We start from the raw sequence: 15,066 nt of genomic DNA on the forward strand, positions 1-15,066 counted from the left end.
TGTTGCTCCTTCGGAAATGATAGCCAGAGGGCCTCTAGTATGATTCGCAGGTTATTTGTGTTGCCTGTCTGTTTTGATGCGGTGATGGAGTGGGCTGTCTTGAAGTTTTTCGGTGATCCTGCTTCAGCATATATGTCTTATTGTTGTGTGTCTGCTTGTTCTTCGGGTGTTTCCTTCCCCTCCTCAAGTGCTTTGGGAGTGATGTCGTTTCTTCTACTCTACTGACAGGAACGTTCGGCAGCCTCTGTAGTTCGCTGGATGGCTGTTCCCGCGGTTGCAACATTTTGCGGGGAGTTGTCGCTCTTGCTTACCGCTTTCGGACGTGAGGTGGCTTCCTGGACATTTAACGCATCTCGGTGAGGCCCTGCCCTGTATTGCCCCTAGGGGTGCTCAATTCTCTGGCATCTATGGGATTGGAGAATACCTGGGGACCTGTATGGTATCACTTGGATCTTGCAGTGGGGCAGAAACTCTTGGTTGTAGATGCCGCTTCTTGCCTCGGATCTTCTAAATGCCACCAACAAAAGTGGTATTGGCATTCTGGTTTTGGTTTTGGGGTCCCTCTTCATTTGGGTGACTTAGAGTTGTTCGTAGCGTTCCCCCAGTGCATTCTTGATTTCTTCTATCGGTGGGTCGATGGGTAATTTTCTCAGTATGACTTTTACGCGTCGTTCCCTTCTTGGGTTTTCTGTGGCGTAGTCGAGAGCTTAGCTTGTTCTTTGCAGTAGTTGATCAGCTTCTTTTAAGCTTGTCTGGTGCTTAGTTGAAGCTTGCCTGGTGCTTAGTTGAAGCTTCATACCTTCGCGTAGAAGTCTCATTTTTGGCCCTTCTTCTTGGATTGTCATGAGGGTTGAGGTGAGTTTGTAGCTCTTGTCTGTGTGGTAGATTTATACCGCAGGAGGCTTCTTTGGCTTGTTGTTAGTGGAGCCATTCTCTTCTTCCGAGAGAGGTTGCAAGGTGCTAGAGGTATTGATGGTTTTATGGTTTTGGATCTGTTGGTTTACCTCTAATTGGCTTTTTTCGATAGATGTGTGGTTCTTTATTCATGTCTGAAGTGTTACAGGGACTTTCCATTTTTCTGCTGGTACTCTCCGTTAAAGTGCAGTGTTGGACTTGTTCCTCCATGGTCTAAAGCAGGGTTGTTAAAGGTCCAGCAATTTTAAATAAATTCAATTCCGGTCCAGGACAGAAAATCAGTAAGCGTAAATGGGTTCCAGACCGTAAAGAATCTTTTTATCTGTAAAAAAATTTCAATTCGATCCAGGAACCTGTTTTCCGGATCAATTTAAATACGGTCCAGAAACCTTTTTCTCAATGAAACAATACGCAACTTGGACCGAATATAAATTGTGCGAAGGAAAAGGTTCCGCTGCTGCAGCGGAACCCAATAGAACCCATGAATTTATGGGTTTCTGGAGCTTTAACAACCCTGATATGAAGGTTGGCGGTCCAGTCCAGTTCCGTGATGACCGGGGATTGTGGTTTTCGAATCCCCTCTTGGCTCTTCTGTTGTTTCTTCTATACGTTGTCGTCATTGACCTTTATTGGCTATTTTCTCTGATCTGCGTTGATTGCACAGGGTCTTCGGCACGATGACTCTGTCTCTTCTTCACGTTGGTTGCCCGGCTAAGAAAACTAAGGGTTTACTCTCGAGCCCCAACGGTACGTCTTATCTCTTGTATTTATATTTAAATAACTAATTATTTATAAGGTAAGCTTCGTACTACCAAGCTTATGTAAGGTATTTAAATTTATATTTACATTCGAGATATTCCACTGCTTTAAGCTCATGTATATATAGTAATAATCTTGATCTGTAAATAGAACTGTCTAAATTATTACTTCCCTGTTAATGTAATATAGCAACCTGGGATGATGCACTGCCATCTAGTGTTATTTGGTGTATTGATCTTGGATTTTCAATGTATATCAAAGATAGGAATAATAAGATAAAAGAAGGGTTGCTCTGAAAAGTTAGCATATTGATTTCCTGTCAGACAGGCTTATGGATAGAAACAACTTTAGCATGTGAGAAATATGAGTCGCGCACCCGGACGGGGTTTAAACCCGCGTTATTTTTACTGCCAACGCAGTGTGTGCACCAGCAAGTGAAATATATTACCTTCTCGCAAAGGCTAAAGAGCCATTTCCTTGGGGAACTTTTTGGAATGGACACACAAACACACGCGCGCACACACACACATGAATGCATATGACAGTCACAGAAATTTGCTTATTCCTCTGAAAAACTGACGCGCGACGATATTGCGAGAGAATTTTTCTGAAGACGTTTCAGTCAACGGTCGTTCCGCGTGGCAGACCGTCCTGTAGATATAAACTTTGTCTTCGAAGTTCGGCGAAAGTTTACGAGGGGCTACGATTCTCAATCGGCGTAGCGTGAAGACCGAGCTGTTTTCATTTTGTGCCTCGCTAAATCGTTTTAGAAATTTCATCTGCGCTTAAATCTGTCAGCGAGTCCTTGACCTACTCAATTGACACTTCACCCTCCTCGTCACCTGACACGCTGCACACACACAGACACACTCACTCTCACTGCACATTGGAACACACCGTGAAGGCATGCAAAAGGATGTCGGTAGGTCTCAACACATTCACAAACTCGACCATTTGTGGTGGTGTGATCAACACCACGCTCCAGCCGGCTCCCTCCATTTTCCAGGTATCAATTTATTAGAAGCTGGGTAAACCTCGTAGTCGCTCCAAGCAAATTAACTCATCCCAGGAGTCGAACCCGGGTCTCCCGCGCGGCAGTCGGACCGGAGATGGTGATTATCCACTAATCCCCAACAACCCCCTAACACCCTCTCAAATTATCTTCAACACCCCCTAAAATTTCTGACTAAAGTACCATTATTTCCAATATTACTGGTAACACTATATGTACTTGTAGACCCATTGCTAATTCCAGTACAAAATGTACTTTACACCCCTCCTAAGGGATACCTTGGAAACTTCCTCACCCCAAATAGATGGCTACCCGATGACGTAGTGGTAACGTCATCGTATTTTACTCAAGGCGTCTCGGTTTCGATACCCGGTGTGGTTCGGATCCACTTTTGGCTGTAGGCACTGTCCCGATTCGCCTTTCCGTGCATAAAGTGGAATTAATATACCAACTGAATCCAATCCCACCCATATAGATGCTTGGGAATTTTAACAATTAAAAAGTTGTTTAAAATATTGGCCAGTATTCCGCTCCAATGAGAAGCATCAACTTACAACAGTTTTGCTTTGAAATGTTAAAAATTTACAACAGAGTATTAAATTCCACGTTATGTAAACATAATGTACAGTTTTTCATACAATGCCGGTACAAAACCAATAGAATGGGAGAAGGCAAGCAGGATGGGGAGGGAGAAGAGAGGAATAGTGAGGAAGTGGAAAGTGGCCAAGGAATTAGAGAAAAAAAGGAGAAGAAGAAATAATTAACTTGAATGGGGGGGCTGAAAATTAACAAAGAATGGAAAGGAGTGCTAGAAAGAGTGGAAAGGATGAGAGAAAGGAAGGAGGAAAGAACAAGGAAGAGAAACGAATAATGAAAAGAGGAGGGAAGGAGTCCAGGAGATAAGGAACCTGTCTATGTCCAGAAGTGGATGAATTGATAAGGCACTCTCACCAGGTACCTGTCAATTACCTGTCAGAAGATTTCACACTCAGGAATTCCTGATAGGAAATGTCCTAAGATAAGTACTGGTGCGTTCGTGTTCTTTTGTGTATGGACACTGGGAGTGTATGTATAAGATGATGGATGTATCTTTCATCAATTTATTGTGAACATTCGACTGAAGAAGACCCTGTTAGAGGGTGGAAACGTTACGTTTCTATGTATATTTTTTTATACTATAAAAGTTTGGTCAGCATTTTAATATTTTATCAATAGAAGCTTCGAATTTTGCATAACTTCCAGCCTAATTAGACTCGGCGGAAGTGTACCGTGGTGTTTTGGGGAACCCTGCAAACTGGTATCGGAAAAACTAAAAAAAAAAAATATCCCTTGCAATCCTACGTCCATTTTTGACTGTTTACGAGCGTTCAAATTGCTAAATATGAAATCCTGTACGCGTGCATAAATATGCATGGAATGATTTAGCAAGACGCACTTCCGCTTCTAACGTGAAGACTGATTTAGAGAGCTGGACCAAGGAGGCAGTGGAAGTGGAAGTTTAGACGTTGTGTCTAGCTTGTGTTTAACTCTTCTTCTTCTGTGGTTCACACCTGACTGGTCTCCCCTCGTCGCAGCCGCAATCTACCACCGTCGCCTCTAGATTTAGCAAGTGGAAATCGCCCGCAGACATCAACCAGAGAGCTAAGCTTCTCCGAACTGTGCTCTGAGGGAAGCTTGCAGTCTACGGTGCAAGCAGAGCTGAGTGTTACGTTGTCAGGTCTGCTACTTTCAATCGTTGATTTTATACTGTTTTTTTTTCTACAATATTTTCATGGTTCGTTCGAGTATCGGGCGTTTACAATGGAATATCATTTTAATGTGACATGTACGCAAAATATCCGTCTTGGCAGTTTCAGCCCAAAATCATCTGTTTCATTTTTATTCCACACTGTATAAGATAGACTAAACTATATTTTAACATGGAGATGATGACTATGTTTACTTAAGCTTCAATCTCACTTCACGATCCATATTTGAGGGCCTACTCACTACCTCAGACACTCGTGCATCACTGGGCTTCGAGCGTATAACACTCGTTTTGCCTGTTCATGCGTTATTCGCTCTAGCAGCTCTAAATTTCCTACGCTATCTAGCGTCATTCGTTCGAACTATTTGGTGCTCGAGCGAAATCTTCTCCCTGTAGCACTCTAGTTCCTACTATAAACGCGCTCTGTTCTCCCAACAAATCTAATTTCGGTTAACACTTTTTGCATTCCGAGTGAAAGTACTAGTTTTTTCAGATGACACTCAAGTGTCAGTCTCACTGCCATATAGTACACCCCGTATTGCAAAAAAAATATCCCCACGCAAAGGTTTTATTGAAAGCACATGAGAATGAAAACTAACCTAATTTAACCAATAATTTTGACGTTTACTAATAGAGAACTACCTATACTTTGTCTTGGAAATCCGTGGAGCAATACCATGTGGTAGAGAAGGGGAGAAAGCGAGTGTTCAGAGCAAAGCAGTGCACGCTGATGGAAACTGATGGTAGCTGCAGCCGCATTTTCCCCTCCATGCCCTCGCTTCCACTCTCATGCGTTAATTGGTCGAGTCAGTACTTGTCCAGATGCATGTACACATGCAAGAAAATTACTCTGGGGTGTTGAAATAAAATTGTTTAGCAGAAATAAAAAGAAGCACAACCATCTACAACATTGCCATCAAACATATACATACCAGGTGGGCTGAAAAGTTCGTAGGCTGACTCATAGATGGTGTTACTAGAATTAAATCCATGTGATTTTTACTTAGTACTAACCTTCAAAAGATACGTATATAAATTTCACAGCTGCCGGATAATTAGTTCGTGAGATATAGCATTGTGAGTGAAGCAGCTTTTGTTATTGTGAAAAAATGGATAGAAAAGATTTCGTGTGTTAATAAAGCATTGCTTTTTGGCGAAAAAAAATACTGTTGAAGCCAAGGCTTGGCTTGATAAACATTATTCGGACTCTGCACCAGGAAAATCAACCGTTGAGAAGCGGTTTGCTAAATTTAAACGAGGCGAAATGAGCATCGAAGACGATGCACGCAGTGGACGCCCCAAACAGGCTGATACCGACGAAAACATCAAAAAAGTCCACAAAATAATTTTAAATGATCGTAAAGTGAAGTTGATCGAGATAGCTGAGACTTTAAAAATATCAAAGGAACGTGTTGGACATATTGTGCATGAATATTTGAACATGCGAAAGCTGTGTGCAAAATGGGTGCCGCGCGTGCTGTTTCATCAAGACAATGCACCGTGTCACAAATCAATGAAAACGATGGCAAAATTATATGAATTAGACTACGAATTGCTTCCCCATCCACCATATTCTCCAGATCTGGCCCCCAGTGACTTTTTTCCTGTTTGCAGACCTTAAAAGAATGCTCGCTGGAAAGAAATTTAGCGCTGATGAAGAGGTAATCGCCGAAACTGAGGCCTATTTTGAGGCTAAATAGAAATCGTACTATAAAAATGGCATCGAAAAATTGTATGACTGCTATAATCGTTGTATCGCCCTCGAAGCCAACTATATTGAATAATAAAATCGAATTTTGTCAAAAAAATATTTTTTACTATGTTAGCCTACGAACTTTTCAGCCCACCTGTTAATAAAATACAATTCAATTCTTGTGTATGTATGATGTAATTCACGTCGATCTGTGTGAAAGGATGTCAATAATAGGCATTCCTATCTACAGTCACCAGTTAATTGATACTTGTTTCTAAAATAAATAATATTGGCGTTCGTTCCTATGACATTGAAACAGATTTAAGTTGAAATATATGAAGAAATAAACAAATATTGCAAGTGGGAATTTTTTTTTGGACCAAACTGTAGTATAATTAATTCTCTGTCGAACTTGTGTTGTTCTGTCCATACATGTGTGTGCGACTGTCCTTTCATCAATTTCATCTTTACGTCATTCATCCTTATCGTCGCAATTAGCAAAAAGTGGCTGAAAGTCGGTGTAAAATAACCAAATTAATAAAGTATTTGTTTTCAGTGTACAGAGCCAGGGGAGTACACAAAGAAATTTAGAAAGGGTTTGGCTGCGTTATGATTTTTCGCACACGGTGTGCACACATACTTTTGTTATTTTAGTACTGACAATTTCCAACATGCACAACACTGTAAATGTTTGTAAAATCACGAATGCTATGTTCTTTTTCTCCGTGAGGTGATTGTTGTGACATTTGCAGGCACTTTTAATAAAGAACCATTCAAACATTTCTGTATTTATCAAGATTTTGTGTATGTGCTACGAGACGCCCTTCTTCCTGATTTGTAAAAACTGATAATGTGTGGTAATATTTTCCCCGTCACTTACAGAAGAAACTTGAATTAGCCTTTATCAACATTGCATGAAGGGTAGTTTGTTTCCCCAATGAAATCCCATTTACTTGCGTGGCTTATAAGTTTGAGAAAATATTTTATTACAGCATAGAGTAGTAAGTTCTTACATAACACTTCCACGTCATCTAGCGGTAACAAAATGAGCGTGTTGCGATTTGCAGTTTTTTGAGAATGAAAGTGAAAGAAAAGTTAATTTTACTTACTTTTTACTGCAGCCTCTCCCGAAATTTTGAGAAAAACAAATGTTTCAAGTGAAAACGGTAAATAGCTCGGGAAAAACCAAAGTTGTAAGTACAAACTCCCCTTTTTGGCTTTGCACGACTTTTAAAATGAAGGTTAAAAACTGCAATTACGAAACTCAGCTATCCACTTTTACAATGCCAGCCCCCTCCGAATCAAAATCCTGCGTACGCCTACCCTCTGCATGCCCTTGTATCAGTGGCGGCGATTGGGTTCCAAAACTAGGGGGCCGGTGCAAAAAGTAGGGTGTACGGACACTTTACTTTCCCTTGGTAGATAAGATTTAGCATAGTGCGGGGACAAAAGTGGCTAAAAGTGGGGGGAAACTGTACCCCTCGCCCCCTAATTGCCGCCACTGCCTTGTATTATATTTTTATAAAACTTCTATTCTTGTCGTAATAAGATTATAGTCGCAGAATTTTAGAGGCTGATAAGAATGTGTGCTTAGCACGTTCGCCTTGCAATCAAGGGGTCCCAGGTTCGATACCCTGTTGAGGCACATAGTTGGTCTGATCCCACTATAGGTCAAAATAAATAAAGTTCAACACCCCTTCTCTAGTTTAGGACTTGAATTTCGGAAAATCCCATGTTGTTAGTTCCACGTGTTTAACATCCCCTTTTCTCCTCAGGGGTTAAATTTAGAAAAATCGCTTCTTGGAATACGTCCCTAAACTTCCAGGTTACTTACTCAATGGGTTTGGTCTGTGCGTTGATCAGTCAGTGTGTGAGGACAATTTGTTTTATACATGACGTCACTGAAATCATTTCCTAAACCTTGTGTCTCCGTTAGCCATACGGTAAACTTACACGAACCTTTGACTGACCTTTAAAAACCTTTGTTTAATTTTCTTTGTTATTTTACCAATTTGCAATTATGCATTCAATTAGTAATATGAAAGCATTAGTGGGGCCATGCAAACATTCAAACGCGACAGCAAACAACCACATTAGCGAAGTAAACATAATTTGTTTCACTTGAAAGTTTAGAGATATCACTCCACTGAGTGGATGAGGAAATATTACATGTAAGAGTGTGTCGTGTGTATCACAATATTGGTACATTATCATTGACGTTCTCAATATGGCACCTTGACGTACAGCGTAAACATGGCAAGATTGAAGTGTATTTCTCTTGGGAATATCCGTGTGAATATCAATTACGGAGATGGATAGGCAAGAGCCAATTGTAAGAATATTTTTTTAACTTTGGTTTGTGGGAGGAGGCTTGAAAAGTTGACTGGACCTACAGTTTCAAGTGAGATCCGAGCCGTTATGTGCCTCAACACGATATCGAGCAGGGGACCATATGATTACAAGGGGATGACGTTACCACATTCCTATCGGGGAACCACTGCGAACCACGGTGTTTCCACAGAGCATGAAACCCAGGACCCCTTGATTACAGTGTGTGGGTGTCATTGGGAGCTCCGTTCCACTAGGAGTGCCAACCGTAATGTGGTTTAAAGCAGTGCCAGGGTGCAAATTATCTCTTCTAAAAATGTGAGTTTCGGCTTTAAGTCTAGTTTATGCACATATAGGCTACTCGAGGCTGGACCTACAGTTTAAAGTGCTATGTGCCTCAACATAGAATCGAACTCGGGAGCTCTTGATTACAAGGCGACAATGTTCCACTGTGTAATCAGGGAGGCCATTTTTATGTGTGTGTGTGGCCTCTCCCGATTGCGCAGTGGTAAGATTATCGCCTTGCAATCACGGAGTCCCGGTTCGATATTCCATGGAGGCGAATAGTGATTCGGATCCCACTCTAAACTGTAGGTTTAGCCTGTGTGTGCATAAAATTGATCTACTCTCAAATTTTCTCTGAATGATCTACATCTATATATGTATGTGTGTGCGTGTAGAGGAGAGAGACAGAGGGAGTGAGTCTTGTTTACGTCACAATATAGCCATACCTGCACACCTCTCCCCCCAAAAGCAAAGTTCATTTTTCACATTGGATAGTAGGTGAGGCGGGGGATAGTTGCAACACTTTTTTAAAATTTTCAACTTCAAAAAATTGTGTAATTTTTGCTTTTCAACATACGTCCACGAAACTAAGTTCAAAGGCGGGATACATTCCACTTGCACAGAAAATTTGAGAACCTCGACACTCATTTACTTTTCTTTGAAATTTAAAATTTCGAAACACCTACCTTTTTTTGCAACTTGCCCCGTATGCGGGCAAGTTGCAACAGTGGATGGGGCATATTGCAACACATGGAAACATAAATGAAAGTAAGAACGTAAATCTTAATGTATTTAACAAATGATACATAAAACGATATGAATATTATGTTAGAAACAAATGCTGACATTGTAACAATATTTTAAACTTCAAATAGACCTAGACCTAAATTTAGCATATTTGTGGTTTACAAATGTAGATAAGGGAGTATACAAACAATGAAAAACACTTTCTTTAATCTAAGAAACAATGATGACAGACATAAAACGCATCTTCTTTCGCACATTTCTTGAAATGTGGCCACCCGTCACACACTATACACTGTACCCACTCCCTTTCATCATATTCATATGACTGTTGCAACTTACCCCTCACCCACTTTACTTAACAAAAGGACGAAAATGTCTTCAACATGAATCTTATTGTAAACATGGGTGTTATTCTTTTACAGGTGAAAGTACATGTCTATCATTAATAGCAACATAGTCAACGACAGTTACTTGTCCTAGTCGCCAGTCACTTCAAAATAAATTCTTTAAATTTTACTCACCTGGTCTGAAAACAACAATTCTTCTTTCCTGTAACTGTTATCAACTCTCGTGCACCAACAATCTAGAACGTTTCTTCCTCCACAAAATGCTCATGCGCGAAGGGCAAGTGCGTTCTCGTAACTCTTCACATTGAGGAGATATTAACAGTGTTGCAACCTACCCCTATTGGAACTAACCCCCGCTTCCCCTAGTGTATTTGCATTACCATCTCTCAGACTATTTTAGAGGTATATTTGCGGTACTATTATCGTATGGGTGAAACACCTACGAATCATATATTTCGGACTTCTTTACATTGCTAACGTGTTGCGGAACATTTCTTAAGGCGAAATAATGCATTTCTAACTAAGATAATGTTTATTTTCTCTATTTACGAGTACTTACTGTTACTTGTTGTTTCGAATCTGTAACACATTATGGCCGTGATAGCATACTGGTTTAGGGGGCGTTCTGAGAGTGTTTTGTCGATTTATGCAGTGGTGCAACCTCGTTCACCGGAAAATATCTACTTTCGTGCCCCTATTTGAAATTATGCTAATACGTCGCATTTACGTGTAGAACTTGTAAAATAACCTTGCGATTTACCACGTTCATTGTCCATAAACAGCAATTCGGAACCATATTCCTTTCGCTATTCGGAACCATCTTTCTTTCGCAATTCGTTAATGCTCTTCCTTTACGCACAACACTCTTGCAACCTTGAATATTGACGTCAGACGAGGAATGCCTACGTGGTTAGGTTAGGCCTGTTAGGTTAGGTTCCATTAGCATAAATACAAAGAAAAAATAATATTTTCGCTAAGAGACGCGTTACCTTTGTATTGCCTAACATGAAAAAGGTATCTCCTGTGACGTCAGAACACAATGTTGCTAGAGTGTTGTGCGATAAGTGACACCCATTCGGGTCGGAACCATCTTTCTTTCGTAATTCGTTAATTCTCTTCCTTTACGCACAACAATCTTGCAACCTTGAATATTGACGTCAGACGAGGAATGCCTACGTGGTTATGTTAGGCCTGTTAGGTTAGGTTCCATTAGCATAAATACAAAGAAAAATTGTAAAAACAGCTCTCTCCTGTGACGTCCGAACACAATGTTGCTACAATGTTGTGCGATAAGTGACACCCATTCGGGAAAAATGGCTTGTTCCGAACTCGACAGGTGGTTCTAGTGAAAACACGGCGAGGCTGAAACACTGGCTACAGGGTTGCATCATCTTAACACACGGAACATTGCACTCTCATGCAAAAAGCAAATGGCGGGAGCAGAAACAGCGTGTCGGACAGAGATTTTCGCAGAAAACAAAACGCATTCACATTAAAATGGATCAAATCTACATTCAGGAACTTCCAAAACGCTCAAGAAAATGATTTCCGTAAGTACTTTCTCCTGTAAATTTGAAGGAAATTTGAAGGAATCCGTTTTACCCATACGATAATGTTACCATATTTGCGAAATAGGAATTTGTGTCCAAATCAATAAATGACGTAAACTACAATTTTAGAACAACCTCCGTGGGGAAGTACCACAGCTTGCTACGACTGTAGGGGTTCTGGGATCGGATCCCGGCCTGGGCATGGATGTTCTTTACGAATGCCCCAGTAGTTGTATCATAGGCTATAAAAGTTGTTTACCTTGAAATTATGCAAATGAGGGTAGATATTTAACTTTGGACGATGGGGGAGGGTGTAGGCGAGTATGACGCAATCGTACGTGAGGTTACGTAAGTATCCGAAAGCGTAGGAGTTTGTAGATGAGCATAAGAAGCGAAGATGACGTTGTTTGAAAAAAAAGTTTTCGCCCGAACAGGGATTCGAACCCTGGACCATTAAGTTAAAAGCCTAATGCTCTACCGCCTGAGCTATCCGGGCGACAGAGGTTGTAGAAGGTATGAGTAAAACATGTGTGTGTGTGTGTGTGTGTGTGTGTGTGTGTGTGTGTGTCGTTGACGTAGGTGTTGTGAAAAAATACAAAGCTGTAGATGTTATAGTTTATTGGTGATGAATAGGTGCTACATCGGTTTCCCTGGCGCTGCTGATTCGTGTAGACGATGGTAAGGTCCGTGCTGATGGCAGGCGGTATCTGAAACGAGTGATAGAGAAGAATAAATAAGACGGAGTTATAAATCTGTGTTTTCGTTATTGAGAAGGAAAGGCGAGTAAAATGTGAAGTGAATAGGTAATGAGTGTTAGAGTATATACAGCCGGGAATGTGGTTGTTTAAGAGTGGGGGAACATGTACAAGGTGAGTGAGATGTTTGTTTCGCAAGGCCGGCGAGTCTGGAGCCGGAGGCGTTTGTCGGTACAGCTTTGTAGTGCGTTGCGCGACGCTCGGGAATGTGGGTTAGTAAAAGTGGTTTGAATTGTCGTCGTCGGAGGGATAATGTCAAGGTGAGTGCGATGTCTGTAGGTGCGGCAAGGTTGTCCGGTCCGTGGTATGTTGTCAAGGTTGTGAGCATAAGATGTAGATGGGAGTGCGTTCCGTGAATACGTAAGTGGTGTTGTCGGTACTTGTGTGGGTAATGTGTCCTTGGCGTAAGTGTATATATTGAGAGTACAGAGCCGATGTGTGGTGTGATTTTGTTTGCATCCGCAGCAGGTTCTAGCAGTAACGAGTAGGTAAATATGTGGTATTGGGGGTAGAATGTGTTTGGTTCGAGTGCTACGTTAGAGTATGGTAATAATATAAACGTTTTGTATCGTTACAGGTTGGATTGAAGGTTTGTTTGTTTCGATTGATTGTGTTAGGTCAAACAAAATGTCGAACAACATGTTATATTGGCGTTTTTGTGTGGACGTGGAGATTGGTGGTAAAGGGGAGATGTTAATAACAATGGGTAAACACGATGACGCCGATCCGTTTTCGATGGCGAAATGGTTTTACGGACCAAGCGAAAAATGTAGGTTCGAAACGAATGTGGAAAATGAAAAAGTTCGTATGTGCGAGTCGTTCATGCTCCACAATAGATTACCTGCGTATAATCATTTTAGTTTCGTGACTGATGATGAGTCTGTGATTCGCGAGATGTTACGGACCGGGGAATTAAGTGGTCCGTACTACATTCATGCTGCGGAAGACAATTTCAGGCAAAAGTGTGTTTGTATGGAGAGGGAGAGGGTGAATTTTGGGAAGGAAGTGTGGTCGTTAAAAAAATGTACGACGCAATATGAAATTAGAAAAGGTAATCCGATGAAATTAGATCTAGAGCATATAAGTATGCCGAAAGGTACTCTATATGCTACTTTGGAGGAGTTTGTTAGATGTAAAGTGGGTGAGCATACGATAGGAAGAGTGGGTGGTTTCCAAAATTGTTTTATTTTGGATACGGGTAAAATGTCGCGCTTAAAGGAAGCTATGGATGCTGCGCACGACGAATTTCTGTATGGGTGGAATGCGGTGTGGGGTTATTTAAGTCTGTTTCATGGTCGTCTGACACCGAGACACACAATAGGGGATATGTTCATGGGGGACATGCCGGATGATATGAATTTAGTTGAGTGTCATTATGTGGAAAAAGATAAATATTTACCGATATATAGTGTGTTCGGCAGTTTTTTTGACCAACATGCTCAATCGAAAGAGGGTTTGTACTCCTCATTTTTTCCTGGCAGTGAGAATAAACGTGTGAAATTAACATCTATGTTATCCTCATTGACAGAAAGAAAAGAGGAGACAGAAGGAGAAGAAGAAGAAGTGGTGTCGACGAAAAGTTCAGAGAATACAAAAGAAGACGGAGAAGACGAAAAAAAGGAAGATTCAATTGTGACAGTGGAAGATTCGTCGAGCACCTCGTCCCCGTCACTGTTAGCATCAGATTTATTCGCCAAAGAATAAACAAAGTACGGAATATAGTATGGTGAGTGTATGTCTAAACAGGTTGTTACTTACCTTATGGAGAGGTTGGTGATCGTTTGCACACCAATGGTAAAGGGTCCTCTTGTTTGATCGCTGCTGTATGCGTTGCTATTCCCGTTGGATATAATGCCATCACAGGTGAACGAGATATAGTAGAGGTTGCGGGGATGTTAGCCCGCGGGACGAATGTGGAGGTCCGTGATAGAGGAGAAGGATGTTGTGAATGAGGTTGTGGAGGGGAAAGTGGGGGTGCTGAAGGTTGTAAATGGGGAGGTAGTGGTGGTGGTAGATTCAGAGGCACCCCGTCACTAGGAGTCGCTGCAAATGGTAAATAAATGATGTCAGCGCGACGTTCCAATACGCATGACGACTGCCAGATGACACGTCCGTCCACCTCAATAGTATCTCTCTGTAAGGTGTCCACGGTTCGAACCTGGACAGAAAACAAAATCACCATAAGTATGTGTGTGAGATGGATGAAGTAGTGTGATTTGTTTTGTATTCACAGGGCCCATCACCAAGAGGAGGAGGATCACAAAATTTCCCAGGGGAGTATTGCCTACCCTGCAAGAAAACACACCGAGGCGAGCCTTGCGAGCAAGACAGCAAGGATAGTAACGAGACGTCGTACTATCTGCAATACATTGTGCGGAGGGAGCATACGAACGAATTTCTTCAGATACTAGAAGCGAATGCCATGCGCATAGAGAAAGAGATACAAGGATTGATCGCCCTGTATACAACAATGCAGCAGATGCGGAAGGAAAGTCCGGAGATCGATGTTTTTTTTCAAAATGTGCTACAAGATCCTGTGAAATCCCATTGGACCCTACGAAGCAGCTATGATTTGTACAAATTTTTTCGTAAAGAAAATTTTGTAGGTGTCGATAAAAATCTTGCGGCAAAGTACGATATGAAATAAGAATAATGGTGATGGTGTCGAGTACTATGATGATGTGTTTGTACACAACAATAGGTGAATAAAAAATCACTGACCGAGATTTTGTTGTTGTTGTTGTTGTTGTTGTTCGGAGGTTCTCCTATGAGTTGTGATAGAAAAAGAATACTTACACCAGCGATAGTGTTTGGTAGCTGCGACGACGAGGACGACGACGACGACGACGAAGAGTAGCGTGTATCCATGATGGTTCTGTAGTAATGATTGTGCTAACAAGAAAATATTTTGCAGAATAAATACCGGTG

At 41.4% G+C, this 15,066-nt stretch overlaps 1 protein-coding gene and 1 non-coding gene across 2 annotated transcripts in view; both read right to left on the reverse strand.

The window, feature by feature from the left end:
• LOC145992763 (glycerophosphocholine cholinephosphodiesterase ENPP6-like) overlaps positions 1–15,066 on the reverse strand; it is a 214,227-nt gene that overhangs the window by 78,397 nt on the left and 120,764 nt on the right. The window lies entirely within an intron of this gene.
• TRNAK-UUU (transfer RNA lysine (anticodon UUU)) lies at positions 11,807–11,879 on the reverse strand. The gene has a single exon. It is a non-coding gene; the product is annotated as a tRNA-Lys (tRNA).

Source organism: Lepisma saccharinum, chromosome 9 (assembly GCF_977018435.1).
Source record: "Lepisma saccharinum chromosome 9, izLepSacc3.1, whole genome shotgun sequence".
NCBI lineage: Eukaryota > Metazoa > Arthropoda > Insecta > Zygentoma > Lepismatidae > Lepisma > Lepisma saccharinum.